The 19,832-nt window shown below is 34.9% G+C and overlaps 1 non-coding gene across 1 annotated transcript; it reads right to left on the minus strand.

The window, feature by feature from the left end:
- Positions 1-14,890: 14,890 nt before the first annotated feature.
- Positions 14,891-14,997, minus strand: LOC124236559 (U6 spliceosomal RNA). Its single transcript, XR_006887790.1, has one exon. It is a non-coding gene; the product is annotated as a U6 spliceosomal RNA (small nuclear RNA).
- Positions 14,998-19,832: the final 4,835 nt, after the last annotated feature.

Below are 19,832 nucleotides of genomic sequence, written 5' to 3' on the forward strand. Positions count from 1 at the left end.
AAAGTCAATGAGACAGGAATTCACATACCTCTCATAGGATGAATTACCAGTAGAGAAGAAATAATTCTACCTAACTTAACAGAGTGAAATATTTTCTATTAAAGGCAACAATAACACCTAAGGGAAATACAGTAAGGATGGCTGGGGAGTCAGGCAGCATGGATTTGAATCCTGGATCATTCACTGTGCCAACTTGAGAAAGTTATTCAAAGTATCTGAAGCTTAGATTTCCTTCATAAAATGAGGATAATATCCATCCTTATGATTATTTACGATGACAGTAATCATTGATTTTGATTCCCTTCTTAACTCTTCATTCAAAAGTGATTAGAAGGTCGAAGTCTAAATGCATTATTTTAACTTAAGGTTTCTCATAAATGAAAACAATGTTTTTGCCAAGGACATGCCAGATTGTGAAATGACATTGTTCTCTGTGAGTACTCTGTAATACCTCTTTTTTCAATCATCAATTATTGATTTTTGTTACTGTCAAAAATTGGCTAGTGAATGTCAATTTCCCCATGTAAATCAATGTTTTTTTAAAACTAATTGGAAAGTGTGAGTTTTTCTTTACACTAAAAATGGAATTTATCTTTTCTTTGAAAAACAATGTCCAATCTCTCACTAAGATGTCACATTTATACTATAGAACAGTTATAGGTTTCATATTTTTTAATGTTATGTTGCATTCTCATCATTTATACTTTATAATCCTGACTAACCAAGAGCTCTTTCTAGGGATAGTAGAAAAGCTTACCTTTTCTCACTGTTTCTTTTTAATAGCATTGTTAATATTTTCTCTAATCCACGTTTTTGTGCAGATATTTTTATGCTACTTTTCTACTTGGTAATGTTTAGTTAAAATTAGATAATATAATTCATGACTCTCTATAATACATTACATCAGAAAGCTTTGAAGGCAAAATGAAAACTTTGGATGTCACCATAAGCTCCTCCTCTTTGCAGAAATATCACTTAGATATTTAGATATCCAGAGGGTTTCTCAGACATAGCATGAGTAGGGTGCCAGTGTTGCCCCATGTCTTAGTTCAAGCTGTTATAACAGAACATCAAAATAACAAAAAGGGTTAAACGACATTTATTTCTTACATTTCTGAAGACTAGGAAGTCCAAGATCAAGCTACTGGGCAATTCAGTTCCCAGTGAGGGCCTTCTTCCTGGTGGAGATGGACTCCTACTTGTAGCTTCATTCGGCTGAGAGAGCTATCATCTCTTTCATGTCTCTTGCTTTAAGGTCAATAACCTCCTTCATGAGGACTTCCATCTCATGACCTAATTATCTCCCAAAGGCCCCGCCTCTAAATACCATCACTTTAGGTAGGGATTTGATCTTCAACATACGAATGACACAAACATTCAGCCACACAAACGTAGCCCCCACATATTAAAATATTAGTAAAGCTTAATTTGTAATTTTAATTAAACATGCACTAATAGATTGTCTAACTTTATCTTTCCATTTTGTATTATATTATGCTCTTCTACACTGCAAACACTCAAGTAGAAGACCAGGAGTTAAAGTAAAAATACAAAGAGCTATGACAAAAAAAGAACAAAAACAAAATAATGACAATCAGCACTGGGAAGATGATCTAGAGAAAACTCCATCGCAAGAGCCTGGTTATGCAGTATACTTTAGTTGGACCCAGTCTCCTTTTACACAAGAATTTCATGGATGTATTGATTTCCAAATTCTCAGGGGGACTTCTACACACCTATGCTAACTGCAAGGTGGGTCAGCACCTCTTAAAAATTTAAATTACTTAGTCAACTAGCTCAACAACTTTCATTTCCAAAATTATTCTTTTCTATTTTTTATAACAGTTTTATTGAGATAAAACACATACCCCTTTAAAATATACAATTCAGTGATTTGTGGTATACTCACAGAGATGTGCAATCAGCACCACTATCTACTTTGAGAACATTTTAATCACCCCATATTCATTAGCAGTCAATCTCCATTATCCCCTTTCCCAGCCCTTAACTGTAACTAATCTGTTTTTGCCTCTATTGATTTGCCTATTCTAGAGATGATATCAAAGGAATCATATAAAATATGGTTTTTTGTATCTGGCTTTTTTCACTTAGCATAATGTTTTCATGGTTCTTTCACATTGTAGCACATATTATTAATACATTCTTTCTTTAGCTAAATATTTCATTGTGTAGATATACTGCATTTTTTAAAATCTATTCATTGGTTCATGGAAATTTGGGATTTTTCCACTTTTTTGGCTATTACTAATAATGCTGCCATGAACACTTGTGTCCAAGTTTTTGCATAGACATATGTTTTTAGATCTCTTGTGTATATTCCGAGGAGTGCAACTGCTGGGTTTTATGGCAACTCTAAGTATAACTCTTTGAGGAACTGACAAACTGTCTTCCAAAGTGGCTACATCATTTAACATTCCAACTAATTACTTACGAGGGTAATAATTTCTCCATATCTTTGCCAACACTTGTTATTGTCCAATTTTTTATTACAGCAATCCTAGTGGGTTTGAGTTATATCTCATTATGGTTTTGATTTGCATTTCTCTAATTAATGACTAATGATGTCATCCTTCCATGTGCTCATTGGCCATTTATATATCTTCTTTGGAGAAATGTCTGTTGAAATCTTTGCCTAATTTTTAATGTTCAGCTATAAAACATTTTTATATATTCTGGATACAAGTTACTTATCAGATGTACGATTTGCAAATATTATCTCCCATTCTGTGGATTGGCTTTTCACTCTCTTGGTAGTATCTTTGAAAGAAGACAGATTTTTAACTTCCATGAAGTTCAATTTACCCATTTTTTTCTTTCTGTTGCTTTTGTTTTGGTATCATACCTAAGAAACTGTTGTCTAATCCAATGTCTCAAAGATTTGCTCCTATGTTTTCTTCTAAGATATTTATAGTTTTAGGTATTAAATATGGGTCTACGACTCATTTTGAGTTATATTTTACATATGATGTGAGGCGGGCGTCTGATTTCATTCTTTTGCATGTAGATAACCAGTTGTCCCAGCACCATTTGTTGAAGAGACTTTTCTTCTCCTCATTGAATTGTCTTGACTCCCTGTCTAAAATATAAAGGCTCACTTCTGAAATCTCAATTGTTTTTCATTGCTCTATGTGTCTATCGTTAGGCAAGTACCTCACTGCCTTGGTTACTATTGCTTTGTACAAAGTTTGAAATCACAAAGAGTGTGTCCTCAACTTTGTACTTCTTTTTCAAGATCTTTTTTGACCATTCTGAGTTCCTTGAATTTCTATATGAATTTTTGGATCAGATAGAAAATTTGTTCAAAAAAAATGTACCTGGGATTTTGATAGAGATTTTATTGATTCTGTAGATCAATTTGGGGAGTATTGCAATCTTAATAACATTAAATCTTCCAATCTATGGAAAAAATATGAATATCCTTCTAATTTTAGGTCTTTTTAAACTTCTTTCAACACTGGTAAAAATTGTGAAAATTCAAGTACTTTTTCCTATATTGATTTACATAATGTAAAATTATATTTAAAGGCTTTGGCAATCACATTATTGATCTTCTAGTAGGCTATTACCTTTTAGAACATTATGTATTTTTAAGAATCTAATCTGGAAGACCATTTTAAAACCATAGTAAGTGATTATATTTCTCTTTATTAACAATACATACAAAAGTTCAATTTTTTTCATAGCTAAATGCTCTTGGTTCAGAATTCTTAGTGAAGAATCTCCAAACCAATATATTGCTACTTAGAAAATTTCTATAATATTTAAGATTAACCTTATGATGCTTTTAAAGCAAGAGGATTATATAGCAGTAAATCACGTCTGATATTTGAAATGACTATTTTAATTACATTCTACAGAATTTTAGATCCCCAAACTCAATCAAGACATACTGATCTACAAACAGTTTCTGAATTACCGTACTATTTTGGTAAAGAAGGCAAACATGGCTCAGATAATTTAAATCACTCCACTAATAGCAGGAGGAAAAGAAGGAATGAACAATCAGACTCATCCACTGCCTGCAATATTATATCTTCTCTGCAATACTATCTTCCATTTATTGTTTCTAAAATCTGAAAACCTTTACAGTTAGGGCTGCCAGATTTAGCAAATATACATACATAAGATCTGGTTAAATTTGAATTTCAGAAAAACAAGGAATACTTTTTTAGCATAAATATGTCCAAAATATTTTGTGGGACAAACCTATACTAAAAAACATATTACATATCCAAAATTAAAATATAACTCGTTGTTCTTCATATTATCTGGCAATTCTATATATGCTCTGTGTCTAAACCATGCTCTAATATAGACTTGATTAACAATTGGATAACAGATAAAAAAAGCAAACAGTTGAATTAAAGAATATTCTTTAATAACACATACTGACCCCCATTTATTGATTTCAAGACACATAGAAAGAGTTTGTCAACTCCTATAGACCAAGATTTTATCAACATAGTTCCTTTGGGGAAATCTTCCACAAGAGAAACTACAAAGTCATTTTCAATTCAAAGATTTTTTTAATGCTTTGCAATGTCAAATGAAATCTGATGCTTTACAAAACACATGCTTTCTTAGTTATTCCTAGTCAATCTTCGCAATTTACTTTATCTTCATTTAACTTAGAGGGGTGTGCAGTTGTTCCTCCGTTAGGTACAGACGAGGAAACTGAAACTCAGGTAAGATAATTGCTCACGATCTTTTGGCGATAATGCCACAACTAAATCCTGATCTAGCTTATTCTAAATCCTGTATTCTTACCTTCCTTACTTTTTATGTTTTTAAATGTTTGCATATCGCTACCTATGTTATCCAAATGTAGTAAATATTCACCATTTACTTCACTTTATGCATGCACATCTGCACTTTAAGATATTAAGTATCTAAAACCAAAAAACTGATTAATGTAACATTAAAGATTTTTATTATTAAGTCCAGAAAAATTCTGTTCTTATTTTATAATTCATAGGTAATGATTCATTTTATTTATTATATAAGAAGAACAGGGTAGAATGAAATTGTCTTGTTTATTATTGTAACCCTTCTAGAGGCATTTCATAAGAGAAATTTTCATTATTTATCTTCTTTTATGCAGTTATGCTTTGACACAAAAACGTTTTAAATGATGCCAGATCAATAAATAAAGTAGAACCTCATATTTTATTGTATTTAGTACTTTGGAATCTTTATATTCCTCACTGTTGCCCCAAGGTAAAAGAAACATTTATATTCAGGACAATTTATGGATTCCCCGCTCTTTGGTACATAGCAAAGTGAAATATAAGCACTGCTTGTCATTTATCGGATGCAGGGTTAGGTTTCACTAGGATGACACAAACTGCTTTTCTAACATAATTCCCCTGCGGTGATTTAACCAACCAAAAATATCAATAAATCATAAATGGAATTTTGCTTTAGGCTGCATCTAGTTTAATCACATTTTTGCCTGAAAAAAATCTTACTTATAAGATTCAGGGTTATCTACTATGCATATATTATTGGAAAGTATCACCTAGTAGCCTTCATGAATCTATGATACATTTTGAAAGCGTCAAAGTGGAAAATGAGAGCTTTTATTACACTTTAAGAAATTGGCAGGTAACCAACATGGCAGATATATTATACACAGAAAAACTACAATAATCTATTACAATCTAGGCTTTGTAATTTATATTCCAAAATTTCAATACTTGCTCTCTTTTTCTGCTAAATCTAACAATCTCAGCCCCAGGTTTAGCCAAAGGCAAAGCTGTGAGATGTTTGAAATTTGTCTTTACGATTTTCAGCCTCCTTCTTTTAACCTTTTCTCCCAGAGCAGCACATCTTCATTCAGCTCTATCATCTGTCCTAGGCCGTTAAGCTCTTAAGACTCTTCACATACTATTTTCAGTTCTTCATTCACAAATATGTGCTATACCTTCTAGAATTATATTATAATATATTTATTATATTAATTAATTAATATATTATTAATTAATATATTTAATAATGTATATGATGTAACTACATATCATATATATTAATTATTTATAATCAGACATTTGCGTTTTCATTTATTCAACATAAATTGAGTGTCTACTATGTGCAAGTCACTGATGCCAAGTTTGAGGAACCAAAGCTCCCTTAAGGAGCTCATAGACTGTTGGCTAAATAGAGAAAAAGATAAACAAGAACTAGGAGATGTCCAAGAGCGAAACAAACACCGCATTTTTACTTAGCCCACAAAGTGCCAAGCGCTCTTGGCTTTATTGCTACTTTTGTAGCAACAATTTCTCAGAGCCTGTGCTATTGCTTCTTGTCATACAACAAGTTTGAGAGTCCAGGGATCCATTATGAGCTTTTCCTCATCTCCACCTACACCCACCCTTGGTGATCTCACACTGCCCAATAGGTTTAAAAAAATCGGTGGTCCTCCAGATTATTATCTCCAGCCCTGACCACTCCTGCGAGTTACAGAATAGCATACCTACACTCTTGTTTGACATCTTCCCTCTGATACTTAATAAACATCTCACATTTAGCAGGGAAAACACAACTCTTACTTCCTGCTTTGCTTCTTCAAATCTGCTCCCACACCAGGTTTTCCCACCAAAGGTGTTGTCATTGCCTTTATCCCAGATGCTCACAGAAAAAAGCTATTCTTTTCTTTATATCCTACTTTTCAATCAATCCCTCAGCAAATACTATCAAACTATACTTTTAATTCTGTTAACTTTACTTCTTCTTTTTCTGATGTTTTTGTAAGCCGTAATGATCTTCCCCCTGGACTGTATTTAAGAGCATCTAACCCAGCCTCTGCTTGCATTCTTCGTCTCTCCGTCTGTCTGTAATTTGTTCTCTACCACCTAGGAAGTGAGATACTTTAAAAGGAAAAAAGATCATGAGTTACTGTCAACTCTCTAATGGTGTTAGGTCACACTTGGATTAACAGTTGAAGACTGTAACACATCCCAAGGCAACCCTGGTGGCCTAGTGGTGAAGATTAGACACTTTCACCGTGGGGCCTGGGTTTGTTTCCTCTCAAGGAAACCACACCACCCATTTGTCGGTTGTCATACTGAAGCAGCTGCATGTTGCTGTGATGCTGAAAACTATGCCACCAGTATTTCAAATACCAGCAGGGTCACCCAAGGTAGACAGGTTTCAGCATAGCTTCCAGACTAGACTAAGGAAGAAGGACCTGGCCATCCACTTCTGAAAAAAATTGGCAGTGAAAACCCTATGAAAAGCAGTCAAGCCTTGTCTGAGACAGCACTGCAAGGTGAGAGGTTGGTGCAAAAAGATTGGGCAGGGTTCAGCTCTGCTGTCTGCAGGGCCTCTGCGAGTCAGAACAGACCGGACAGCACTAACAAGAAAACTTATCCTAAGGACCCTATATGATCAGGCTTCTGCCAAAGTCTTTAACTTCATTTTCTAAGGCCGTCTACCCTGCTCACTCCAATCCAGCCACACTGGTCTTTTTGTTATGCCTTGAGTACATCAATCATGTTTCTACCTTGAAGCCTTTGCAGGCACTGTTACTCCTCCCTAAAATATCTTCCGTATAGTCACCTGGCTTGTGTACTCCACCATTTAGGGATGTATTTGTCTTCACTGAGGTCTTGCGGGACCACCCTATCACCCATGTCTCTGCCTCATCTGTAAATCATCTCTATCCCCCATCTCCATCGGCCTCTTTTATTGCCCTCATCTCTATCTCCTTATCTGATTTTATTCCTCTTTATAATGCTTAGCAATGACATTATACTATATATTTATTTGATTATGTTCTGTCTCCCTGGTAACAAAATAAGCTCCAAATAGGCAGAAACTTGCCTATTCTGCCCACTGCTATTACCTCATGCCTAGAAAATAATTGATAATATAATTGACTCTCCCCTCTCCTACGGCATCCACCACAAAATAGATATTTGTGTTCACTCTTTCTATATTTCAGCTCCCACTTTCTCCTTTTCAAACTCCAATCTGCATTTCATCCTCCCCAATCCGTTAAAACACCTCTTGTTTGCATATAAGAGAACAGGAGCTTTCAATCACTGTCAGTAATGGAGACAGTAAAATCCTTTTGGAGATCAATTTTGCAACATCTAATCAAGTTTCCAGCGCATCTATGCTATAACCGAGAAACTCCATATCTTGTTATATGCCTCAAAGAATATATAAGGAATCATGTGCGAAGATGTTCATAGCAGCATTATTTGTAATGGAAAAATATTGGATCTAGATTAGATGCCACTACTTAGAAGAATGAGCAAATACATTTTGGTATATTTATATTCCACAGTTATAATCCATGAACTACATCTGCATGTATCCCCAGAGGCATCTAGGAAATGTAACGTTGAGTGAAAAAGTCGAATATCATAATTCATTGTTATATTTATAGAAATTAATAAAAGTTGAAAAACACGTACTAAATAGTAGTATATTTGTGTGGTATATGTGCGTGCGAATGCATGTATGTGTGTATGTGTGTGTGTGTAGTTAAAATATAAAAACATGAACCAGATAATGTTAAACCACTGAACGAAGAAAATGACAAAACTCAAAATCTCTTTCTGTCTCTGCCTCTCTGTTTATTTCTCTCCCTCTCTGTCTCTCTCTCAGTGGCAATTCATAAATCAATGTCCAACGTCCAAGTCATTTTTAAATTTATTAACCTAGAACTTGAATAATGACTTTCTAAATCTTCGTATTTCATATTAAATGCCATGTTCCAAATGCCTTTGTTCTGATTTTTTTCCTTTTTGTACAAGATGCACAAAACTCAATGTATAGCTACTTGTGATTTACATAGGCGTGCACCCACAGAAACACCTCAGAGACTAAGACATTGAGCATCCTCAGCACTTCCAGAAGTTTCCCTTATGCCCCTTGTCAGTGACTACTATTCTGACTTCTATTATCATAGATTAGTTTTGTCTTTCCTTGCACTTCATATAAATGAAAACATACCCTAATGTGTCTAGCATCTTTTCCTCAAAATAAAGTTTTTTAAAGAAATTTATACTTGTTGTGTATCATTAGTACACTTTTTATTACTGTGCTGTATACCATTTTATGAATATATCACAATTCATTTATTGATTTTCCACTAGATGAATATTCAGGTTGTTTCTAGTTTTTTGCTTTTATGAATAAAACTGCTATGAACTTTTTTTTATGTATTCTTTGGCAAATATACACTCTTTTCTCTCTCTCTCTCTTTTTTTTTTTTTTGAGGAAGATTGGCCCTGAGCTAGCATCCACTGCTAAGCCTTCTTATTTTGCTGAGTAAGATTGGCCCTGAGCTAACATCTGTGCCCATCTTCCTCTATTTTATATGTGGGATGTCTGCCACAGTATGGCTTGATAAGCCATGCTAGGTCGATGCCCAGTATCAGAACCAGTGAACGCTGGGCCACTGAAGCAGAGCGCACAAACTCAACCACCACGCCAGCAGGCTGGCTCCTACATTCCTTTCTCTTGAGTGTATATCTAAAACTGCAATTGCTATACATTAGCTTTAGATATTGTTGAAGCATTCTCCAAAGTGGATGCAAAAATTACACTTCTGGCAATTATTTATGTGATTTCTAATTGCTTTATAATCTCACCAACAAGTAGTTTATCCAGTTTTTTTTATACCAACCATTAGGGTGGAGGTTGACATAGTGGCATCTTTTTGTGGATTTAATTTGAATTTATATTAATGATGTTAGGCACCTTTAATATTTTTCTCCATCATTTGGATATACTATATTGTGAACTTACTCTCCACAACTTTTCTCTAATTTTTAAAGTATCTTTGTTTGTCTTTATTGTTGATTAGAAGCTGTCCTTTTTTTCCTCTCTCTATAAGGCCTTTAGTAGGTTTATGTGTAGCAAATATCTCATCCCAGTAATTGGTTTGATGTTTTTATTTTCTTAATGATTTACTTTGTTGAACAGAGTTCTACATTTTTTTTTAATTGAGGTTATGAAAGTTAACATCCTTGTGAGATTTCAGTTGTACATCATTATTAGTCATGTTGTGGGTACACACTTCACCCCTAGTGCCCTCCCCCACCCCCCTTTCCCCTGGCAACCACCGATCAGTTCTCTTTGTCCATGTGTTAACTACCACCTATGAGTGGAGCCATACAGAGTTCATCTTTCTCTGTCTGGCTTATTTCACTCAACATAATACCCTCAAGGTCCATCCATGTTGTTGTGAATGGGATGACTTTGTCCTTTTTTATGGCTGAGTAGTATTCCATTGTATATAAATACCACATCTTCTTTATCCACTCATCAGTTGCTGGGCACTTAGATTGGTTCCATGACTTGGCTATTGTGAATAATGCTGCAATGAAAATAGGGGTGCATGGAACTGTTGGAATTGCTGATTCAGGTTCTTAGGATAGATACCCAGTAGTGGGATGGCTGGGTCATAAGGTATTTCTATTCTTAACTTTCTGAGGAATCTCCATACTGTTTTCCATAGTGGCTGCACCAGTTTGCATTCCCACCAACAGTGTATGAGGGTTCCCTTTTCTCCACAGCCTCTCCAACATTTGTCACTCTTGGTTTTGGATATTTTTGCCATTCTAACAGGTGTAAGGTGATATCTTAGTGTAGTTTTGATTTGCATTTCCCCAACGATTAGTGATGATGAGCATCTTTTCATGTGTCTATTGGCCATCCGTATATCTTCTTTGGACAAACGTCTGTTCATGTCCCCTGCCCATTTTGTAATTGGGTTGTTTGATTTTTTATTGTTGAGTTGTGTGAGTTCTTTGTATATTATGGAGATTAACCCTTTGTCAGATAAATAACTTGTGAATATTTTTTCCCAATTAGTGGGCTGTTTTTTTGTTTCAATCCTGTTTTCATTTGCCTTGAAGAAGCTCTTTAGTCTGATGAAGTCCCATTTGTTTATTCTTTCTATTGTTTCCCTCATGTGAGGGGTTATGGTGTCCGAAAAGATTCTTTTGAAGCTGATGTCAAAGAGTGTACTGCCGATATTCTCTTCTAGAAGACTTGTTGTTTCAGGCCTAATCTTTAGGTCTTTGATCCATTTTGAGTTTATTTTAGTAAATGGTGAAAGAGAATGGCTGATTTTCATTCTTTTACATGTGGCTGTCCAGTTTTCCCAGCAGCATTTGTTGACGAGTCTTCCTTTCCTCCATTGTAGGTACTCAGCTCCTTTGTCAAAGATTGGCTGTCCATAGATGTGTGGTTTTATTTCTGGGCTTTCAATTCTATTCCATTGATCTGTGCACCTGTTTTTGTACCAGTACCACGCTGTTTTGATTACTGTAGCTTTTTAATATGTTTCGAAGTCAGGGATTGTGATGCCTCCAGCTTTGTTCTTCTTTCTTAGGATTGCTTTAGCAATTCGGGGTCTTTTGTTGCCCCATATGAATTTTAGGATTCTTTGTTCAATTGCTGTAAAGAATGACATTGGAATTCTGATTGGGATAGTGTTGAATCTGTAGATTGCTTTAGGTAGTATGGATATTTTAACTATGTTTACTCTTCCAATCCATGTGCATGGAATGTCTTTCCATCTCTTTATGTCGTCATCGATTTCTTTCAAGAAGGTCTTGTAGCTTTCGTTGTATAGATCTTTCACTTCCTTGGTTAAATTTATCCCAAGGTATTTTATTCTTTTTGTTGCGATCGTGAATGGGATTGAGTTCTTGAGATCTTTTTCTGTTAGTTCATTGTTAGCATATAGAAATGCTACTGATTTATGTATGTTGATTTTATACCCTGCAACTTTGCTGTAGTAGTTGATTGTTTCTAATTGTTTTTCTATGGATTCTTTGGGGTTTTCTATATATAAGATGATGTTGTCTGCAAACAGCGAGAGTTTTACTTCTTCGTTGCCTATTTGGATTCCTTTTATTTCTTTTTCCTGCCGAATTGCTCTGGCCAAAACCCCCAGTACTATGTTGAAGAAGAGTGGTGAAAGTGGGCACCCTTGTCTTGTTCCTGTTCTGAGGGGGATGGGTTTCAGTTTTTGTCCATTGAGTATGATATTGGCTGGGGGTTTGTCATATATGGCCTTTATTATGTTGAGGTACTTTCCTTCTATACCTATTTTATTGAGGGTTTTTATCATAAATGGATGTTGGATCTTGTCGAATGCTTTCTCTGCATCTATTGAATTGATCATGTGGTTTTTGTTTCTTGTTTTGTTAATGTAGTGAATCACATTGATTGACTTGTGGATGTTGAACCATCCCTGTGTCCCTGGTATAAATCCCACTTGATCATGGTTTATAATCTTTTTGATGTATTGCTGTTTTTGGTTTGCCAAAATTTTGTTGAGGATTTTTGCATCTATGTTCATCAGTGATATTGGCCTGTAGTTTTCCTTCTTTGTGTTATCCTTGTCAGTTTTGCGGATCAGGGTGATGTTGGCTTCAGAGAATGTGTCAGGGAGTGCTCCATCTTCCTCTATTTTCTGGAATAGTTTGAGAAGGATAGGTATTAAATCTTCTTTGAATGTTTGGTAGAATTCTCCAGAGAAGCCGTCTGGTCCTGGACTCTTATTTTTGGGGAGGTTTTTGATTACTGTTTCTATTTCTTTACTTGTGATTGGTCTATTCAGATTCTCTATTTCTTCCTGATTCAGTTTGAGTAGGTTGCATAAGTCTAGGAATTTATCCATTTCTTCTACGTTGTTCAATTTGTTGGCATATAGTTTTTCATAGTATTCTCTTATGATCCTTTGTATTTCTTCGGTATCTGTTGTGATTTCTCCTCTCTCGTTTCTAATTTTATTTATTTGAGACTTCTCTCTTTCTTTTTAGTGAGTCTGACTAAGGGCTTGTCGATTTTGTTAATTTTTTCGAAGAACCAACTCTTTGTTTCATTGATCCTTTCTACTGTCTTTTTTGTTTCCGTATCATTTATTTCTGCTCTAATTTTATTCTTTCCCTCCTTCTACTGACTTTGGGCTTTGTTTGTTCTTCTTTTTCTAATTCCGTTAGGTGTCGTTTGAGGTTGTTTATGTAAGATTTTTCTTGCTTATTGAGGTGAGCCTGTATTGCAATGAATTTCCCTCTTAGGACTGCCTTTGCTGTGTCCCAAATCATTTGGTACAGTGTGTTTTCATTTTCATTTGTCTCCAGATAATATTTGATTTCTTCTTTAATTTCTTCAATAATCCATTGTTTGTTCAGTAGCATGTTGTTTAGTCTCCACATTTTTGGCCCTTTCCCAGCTTTATTCTTGTAGTTGATTTCTAGTTTCATAGCATTATGATCAGAAAAGATGCTTGATATTATTTCAACCCTCTTGAACTTATTGATGCTTGCTTTGTATCCCAAGATATGGTCTGTCCTTGAGAATGTTCCATGTGCGCTTGAGAAGAGTGTGTAACCTGCTGTTTTTAGATGAAGTGTCCTATATATATCTATCAGGTCCATCTGATCTAATTTTTCATTTAATTCTATAATTTCCTTGTTGATTTTCTGTCTGGATGATCTGTCCATTGGTGTTAATGGGGTGTTGAGGTCCCCTACTATTATTGTATTGCTGCTGATGTCTCCTTTTAGTTTTGTTAATAGTTTCTTTACAAAATTTGGTGCTCCTATGTTAGGTGTGTATATATTTATAAGTGTTATGTCATCTTGGTGGAGCGTCCCTTTTATCATTATATACGGCCCCTCTTTGTCTTTCTTTATCTGTTTTGGTTTGAAGTCTACTTTGTCTGATATAAGTATGGCAACACCTGCTTTCTTTTGCTCATTATTAGCTTGCAGTATTGTCTTCCATCCCTTCACTTTGAGTCTGTGTTTGTCTTTGGGGCTGAGGTGTGTTTCCTGGAGGCAGCATATTGTTGGATCTTGTTCTTTGATCCATCCTGCCACTCTGTGACTTTTGATTGGAGAGTTCAATCCATTCACGTTTAGAGTGATTATTGAAATGTGGGGGCCTACTGTTGCCATTTTATCACTTGTTTTCCTGTTCTTTTGCATTTTGTCCTGATGGAGAGCTGTTACTTTGTGTTATTGTCCTTCTGCTAATCTCCTTTGTTCTGGATTTTGTAACCCCTTTCCTTTTTGTGATTTTTCAGGAATGAGGTTCTTCCTGAGCATTTCTTGAAGAGGAGGTTTTGTGGCGATGAACTCCCTTAACTTTTGTTTATCTGGGAAAGCTTTTATTTCTTCATCATATTTGAAGGATATTTTTGCTGGGTAGAGTATTCTTGGCTGCAGGTTTTTGTCCTTCAGAGTTTTGAATATTTCATTCCAATCTCTTCTAGCCTGTAAGGTCTCTCCTGAGAAATCTGCTGATAGCCTTAATGGGATTTCCTTTGTAAGTTATTTTCTTCTGCCTGGCTGCCCTTAGTATTTTCTCTTTGTCGTTGACTTTTGCTAGTTTCACTACTATATGCCTTGGGGTTGGTCTTCTTGCGTTAATAAAGTTTGGAGATCTATTGGCTTCTGTTACATGAAGTTCCACCTCTCTTCCCAAGTTTGGAAAGTTCTCAGCTATTATTTCTTTGAACAGGCCTTCTTCGCCCTTCTCCCTCTCTACTCCCTCTGGTATACCTATAATCCTTATGTTGCATCTCCTAATTGAGTTGGATAATTCTTGGAGAGTTTCTTCCTTTCTTTTTAGTCTTAGTTCTCTCTCCTCCTCTGTCTGCAGCATTTCTATATTCCTATCCTCCAAATTGCTAATTCTGTCCTCCGTATTATCAACCTTACTGTTCAGAGAGTCCCGATTTTTCTTAATCTCCTCCATTGTGTTCTTCATCTCCAGTATTTCTAATTGGTTCTTCTTTATAGTGTCAAGCTCTTTTGTGGCATAGCTCCTGAACTCATTGAGTTGTCTATCTGAATTGTCTTTTAACTCGTTGAGTTTTTTAATAATGGCAGTTTTGAAAGATATGGAACGCTTCACGAATTTGCGTGTCATCCTTGCACAGGGGCCATGCTAATCTTCTCTGTATCGTTCCAATTTTAGTATATGTGCTGCCAAAGTGAGCACCAGAAGTTCTACATTTTAACAAAGTCCAATTAATCAATCTTTTTTACAGGTAATTTTTTCCTATTTATCAAATAAATGTTTATCCCAAGTTCATGAAGATATTCTATTATTTTTATGCTAGAAATTTTATCTCTCACAGGTTAATTTTTAAGCATAGTAATAAATAAGCGTAAAGCTTCATATTTGCTATATAGATAACATTTATTCAGCACAGTGTATTGAAGAGAAATTCACTTCCCCAGTGATCTACAGTGGCATTTTATCATGTTGAAATTATCGTGTATGTGTCAGTCCATTTCCATGTTCTGTTTTGTTCATTTTCTCTTTTGTACATTAGTCTGTCAATAAAACCCTGTTTTAATTATGTAGTTTTGTATTAACCTGTAACTTTTGATAGTGTAGGTCCTCTGTTTTACAATATTATCTCTGGCTTATGTAAGTCTCCCATATTTTCACCAAAAAAAGTAAGGAAAGTGATAAAAGAAAAGACAGAAAATAAAAGAGAGAGAATCTTTTGAGATTCTGAATTATATTGCTTTAAATCTCTACATCTATTTGGGTAGAATTGACACCTCAAAATATTGAGTCTTTTAATGCAAAAATATGAAATGTACCTCTGTTTGAGAGTTATATAATTTCTCTCAGTAATATTTTGTAGTTTTCAGTATAGAGAATTTTTTTTTTTTCAGGAAGATTAGAGCTGAGCTAACTACAGCTAATCCCCCTCTTTTTGCTGAGGAAGGCTGGCCCTGAGCTAACATCAGTGCCCATCCTCCTCTACTTTATATGTGGGACACCCACCGCAGCATGGCTTTTGCCAAGCGGTGCCATGTCCGCACCCGGGATCCAAACTGGTGAACCCCAGGCCGTGGAGAAGTGGAATGTGGGCACTTAACTGCTGTGCCACAGGGCCGACACCTCAGTATAGAGAATTTTTTTAAAACATTTAGTAGATTTATTTCTAGGTTTGTATTTACGTCATTGTAAATGGAGTTCTTGAAAATTATCTTGTCATTTGGTCACTTGATCACTTGACTAGATGGAAATAAATATATATAAATCAAAAAATTTCTCTATATAAATACAAGTGTGAGAAATTAATAATAGAAATATTCCTCTCTTTTTCTTTCCCCCAATATAGCGCTGACCTGTCAATCATTTTTTGTTCCATTTTTCTCCTCCCTTTCTCTGCCCTTGCTACCCCTTTCCCAAAATGTCCTGAGAGTCTTCACCTATTTTCCCAATTGGAAATTCTCCTGGCTTAGATCTCTTCCCAAAACTGCAGTAACCATACCCTTCAAGGTGTCAGGAAAATGAAAGAGGCTTCTATTTAACAGCACCCATCTAGCTTAAAAGGAAGTTTTAACTGTAAATAGCATGTTTTCTATTACAATTAATGAAACAATGCTATAAAAGGAAGTTTTAACTGTAAATAGCATGTTTTCTATTACAATTAATGAAACAATGCTATGTGTCATGTGAAGCAATACTTTACTGAAATCTGTACACCTCAGATAACATCAGTAATATTATACCTCATTCCTGTTGTAATTATTTTAAAGAACATATTGACAGAGATGCATTACCAAAATAAGGATTTTAGAAATGGTTCCATATAAGTAATGCTTTTAAGGAAGGGAAATCAGTGAGAGAGAAAACAAAAAAAAAGATTTCAAGGACGTTGTAGAGAAAATTCTCCCACTGGGAAAGGGTTGGCTAAAATGAGTAAGGACCAAACTAATTCTAAGATTTAAGCTTTCACATGTCAGTCTTTGTTTGTTTTTTTCTTATCATTTATTATATAAATTTAATACACAGGGCAAATAATCTTCAGTTTGCCACCACACCAAATTTTCTTAACTTTTAAATTAGTGCTATATGAATCCAAGGAGATTTATTATATCTTAAGAGAGAAATCTTTTTCTGAGAGCAATCACTCATCTGTTGAGAAGGATTATCTATGCTTGTAAGAGATCAGTGTACTATTTGATCAAATTAAATGAATGTTGAATATATTACTAACTGTCATGAAAATTCATTTTTCCTCCAAGCATGAACAATATATTTCATATTTCAGATAATGACTTTTGTATGTAGATGATATTATGTAGAATTGTCTTAGGTTAAAGTGGCAAATGGTTGCCTCTATATTGTTCAATTATATTGCACAAATACCTTATTTTTAAATAATAACTGATATCACAATTCCTGCTTTTGTTATAATCTTTGTGTGTAGGATCTGATGTTTATGATCTTTCTAGTTCCCTCAACATTTATAATGGCAAAGTCTAGGCACCCTGAGAACATTGCCTTTGTTGATACTCAATGTCTTTCAGATTTGAACCCTGTAGATTTTCTAGAAATCCAAAAGTTTTTGATTATGCTTGATAATAACAAAACTCAATACATCAATGTACTAAATAGAGTTTTGAGTGTAAAATCCACTTCCAATATTCATCATCCTGTGTGCACGCACACGTGTAAACACACAATGTTCTTGAAATCCTTCCCCTGTCCCTTGGAAGACATGTTTTTTCTTTTATGAAAGGAAAATTACTTCTCATTTCAAATTCAGCATTTTCCCACATGACTACCAACATTTTGGGCTAATCATTGCAAACTGCATTATCCTTCACTAAAGCTGACAGGCCACCTTTTTCAGAAAGATGTCATTTTTTTTAATGTGTAGACATGAAGACTTCAGAACAAAAAATATGGATCCAGAAATGTCATTTCAGGCTAGAAATACATGTCCTCAATCATTCCTACTTTTATCTATACTTGTTTTGGTATTCATAAAATATGTGGATGTCTATACTTGCCCATCCATAATAGATTCAAGCAACAAATACAACTTTTTTTAGGAGGGGTGAGGAAGATGGTTCCTGAGCTAACATCTGTGCCAATCTTCCTCTGTTTTATATGTGGCATGCCGCCACAGCATGGCTTAATGAACGCTGTGTAGGTCTGCACCCAGGATCTGAACCTGCAAACCCTGGGCCACTGAAGCAGACCACGCAAACTTAACCACTACACCATAGGGCCGACCTCAACAAATACAATTTTTATAACTTCCATATGTGCATGTGTTGTGTATGTGTGTGGTTGTGTTTAAGAGGTAAGTTTTAGAGGAAGACACTTCACCTATGTGTACACATGTTCTAAAATTCTGCCCGTATTCCATTTGATTCCACTTTCCCTCCCCCTCTTCCTACAATTTTCCAGGAAGAATAACACTAATTATTTCTAAATATCACTATATAAGTATTATTTACTAAATAATATTTCAAAAGAACATAACTGATTGTAATTTTGTCCCTTTTCTGCCTGAAATCAACTCTTCCAGCTTTCAAGTGACTAATCCTCATTAGATAACAAGATTTATTCTAGGATTCATGGTGATAATCATATTATAAAATTTAAAAAAGATACTTTGTAACTTCAATGTTAATTCCATTTCATTGAAAGGAGAAAATAATCCAGATTCGCAGTAAAAGCCAATTGCTTACATTTGTTACATACGATCGCATGTTTGGTGTGAGGCTGTTCGTGAAGTATTTCTCATGATGATAAACAGTAAAGATGATTTTGCTTAATTTCATTTTAATCTATTATAGACATTTAATCAAGGAAATGAAGGCAAAGTGAAACTTGCCTCATTAAAATCACATCAGGATCGTGTTTTGGGAGGGATAATTCTTGACAAATTTGTAATTGTCACTTGTTTAGACCTTTTAGTGGCATTGGTATGTACTTTAAACTTATTGGATCATAGAGGTCAATCTATAGGATAAAAGTTTCTTTGCCAGATCAGTATCAGTAGGTTCGAGTACCCTATAAACGGTGTTCATCTTCTGCAATACCATCTACATTCTTCTAAGGAGTGAAAAACAAGCTTGTTTGTTATCTCTTGAGGAGCAGCAGTCTTATAAAATTAACTTGATGGAAACAAAAGACAAATTTCCAAAAGAAAAAGTCCTATCATAGTTCTCCAAAGCTCTTGTCGTACTTCTTACTAGAAATGACCATTTCTGACACAAAATATTTCTTTCCTTTACTTATCTTTTTTTAGTTAGTTATTTGGTTCAATGTTTAATTTAAAATAAAGGAATATAGTAGATTCTGGTGTTAGATGGTAGAGAATTAAGGGATGCAATACTCCATTTTACTTTTCCCTGATATATGATGGAAATGCTAATAAAGTAAACAAGGAAATCTACAGATATATTGATATTTAAAAAAATTAAATATGAAACAATGCTGTGACAGTTTCCTGAAGATATTGTCAAAGCAGGGATATGGTCCTAAAACAGAATGACATGAACAGAGGAGAAGGTCTGCTTTTCTTCGAAGAATTCCAGCAGTTAAAGACTTCTTTATTTATGCGATTCTGTGCATTTTCTTTTTCTTAGGTGCAGATTCTGTATGTGGTTTAATCAAGCTTGCTAATTATTCTGTTCACATGTGTACTTATTAATCTTTCTGCCTTTATCTATTAAATAGCATATTGAGACCAAGTCTAGCATGTGGACAGATTTTTTTTTAGTATCCATTGCAGCAATACCTGTGTCCCACAGCTACATAACCAGATAGGACTGGGCTTATTTCCACCAACACTAGAACTTTCCATTATTCTTCAGATTAAATTCATAGTACATTATTTCCTTGGTCTACAAGTTAATAAAAAGTCTTTGGAAACCTTAGTAGCAGAAATAAAAGTCAAGAAGTTTCCAAGCATGAGAAGGATTCCTATTGCCATTGCCGATTCTAAGATGTAGGGGCCCATGTGCAAAGATCAGAGAGAAGCTTCTTGTAGCTAAGGGGGTCTCTGGCTG

This window comes from Equus quagga, chromosome 2, assembly GCF_021613505.1.
Source record: "Equus quagga isolate Etosha38 chromosome 2, UCLA_HA_Equagga_1.0, whole genome shotgun sequence".
In the NCBI taxonomy this organism is placed as follows: domain Eukaryota; kingdom Metazoa; phylum Chordata; class Mammalia; order Perissodactyla; family Equidae; genus Equus; species Equus quagga.